The sequence below is a fragment of the Panulirus ornatus genome, chromosome 1 (assembly GCF_036320965.1).
Source record: "Panulirus ornatus isolate Po-2019 chromosome 1, ASM3632096v1, whole genome shotgun sequence".
NCBI classification, from domain to species: Eukaryota; Metazoa; Arthropoda; class Malacostraca; order Decapoda; family Palinuridae; genus Panulirus; species Panulirus ornatus.
Genome location: NC_092224.1, coordinates 26,287,330 through 26,289,329, shown reverse-complemented (window position 1 = coordinate 26,289,329; position 2,000 = coordinate 26,287,330).

Below are 2,000 nucleotides of genomic sequence, written 5' to 3'. Positions count from 1 at the left end.
ATTCATGAAGCGCCGCTGTCTCGTTCATCCCAGCTATTTCCAGTAATCTATATATATATATATATATATATATATATATATATATATATATATATATATATATATATATATATATATCATTTTGCTGCTTTCAGTTAGCGTTGTAGCGCCAGGAACAGACAATGAACAGCTTTAATTCCTCACAGCCACTCTCCATTTGAATGCCATATTTAATGCACCAAAATCAAAGCTCCCTGTGTACAGCTCAGGTTATTATCGACTCTTCCGTGCTGTCTTTTGAACGCTTCATATCCCCTTGTTCATGTCAGTGACTGTATGTTAGATCTAGTTCCCCCAAACACCATGCCATATCGCTCGGAATCTGCATACACACCTTTCTGTTTATTCAGGCTACTGGTTGGGGTAAAAGTCGGAACAGCACAATATATCACAAATCAGCACTTATACGCCATAAAAAGGGGGGGGGGGAAACGCAAGAAATATTGCATAGCGTGAGGAAGCTCCTGATGGCAGATTATATCTTTTTTCATTATGATTATTTTCAAGCCGTTATAACAAAAAAATATCCTTCGTTATATTGATAAAAGGCTCTGGGACGCATAGCTCTGATTTTAGTCAACCCAAAATAATATGCACTACATAAATGAAAGCAATTTACGCAATCAGGAAAAACTATCATGACCTACTTTCTAAATTCCGCTCGGGGCTTCAAGTAACATTACTGTCAAATCGTCCTGGACAATCAACTTCGATGAATGTGATCTACCCAATCATGAAAGACTCGCCAATTATATCTCTAGAACTACGATCGGGGCGCTGAATACCATTACTGACAAATTTGCTCGGAACACCGGGTTCCGTAGGTCTAAGATCAACGAAAATGACACACGCTACTTGAGTGAATGCAATTTTGACAAGGCTATAGGGTAAACTTACCTTTAAAACTCTGCTCCGGGCTCTAAATAGGGCTTTTAACAAATCGGCCTGGAACACCTAGTTTCGCAAGACACTGCTTCTCGTAAGTAATACATGTCAGTTAGATGTGGTTTACATTTAGGAAAAAAAAAAAATCTGAGCTCAAATAACGTTTAATAAATCGACCAAGAGCACCCAGCTCGGGAAATTTTCAGTCACCCAAAATTACATTAATTCTTTTCTATGTGTTGGCTGGGAAGTTACGGGCAACTGAACGTCCTAATCAAGGCCATTTCATTAACTTTATATATATATATATATATATATATATATATATATATATATATATATATATACACATCCTAAGTCAGGTACCCATAATATTGTTTTGACAAAACACTTAGAGGGGGTGGGACTGGGTGTACCGGGTCGATATGAAGTTCGGTGTGGTTTTAAAGGTATCTTTCCTTCCCTATAATTGCGTGTAGGACATTCAGTGATGTGCGTCATTCTTGGTAAGCTGAGACTTTCGCAAATCGTGTGTCCCGGGACGATATCTCAATAATTCTGATGATGTTAGTCGTCAGGAGGTAGGTGGGTCGTGTAGCCTAGGGTGGATGTCATGAGGAAGGAGTGTGGAGATTATTAGGACGTAGGTTGCGAAGTCTGACATTAGCAAGGTGGTGATCGTGGGAAAAGTAGGACGTTTGTAGATGTCAGGAGGTGGTTGTCATGCTGGGGTATGGTGGTGATTGCTACACGATAAGAGGGTGGTGGCTATCAGGAAATAGGATGGTGTTGGTTGTCAGCAGGTTGATGATGAGTGGTGGTAGTCTGGAAGTACGATGGTAGTGGACGTCATATGGTAGGAGGGTAGTGATTTCCAGGTGGTAAGAGGCTGGTTGTTCTGAGGAGCTCAGAGGGTGGTGGTTGTAAGGAGGAAGGAGGGTGGTAAGTTATCAGAAGATTGGAGAGTGGAGGTTGTCAGGAGGGAGGAGGGAGGTGGGTGTTAGGAGGCTGGAGGATGGTGATGGTTGTCAGGAAGGCGGTTATCAGGTAGGAGAGTGGTGGTATTCAGGAGGTAG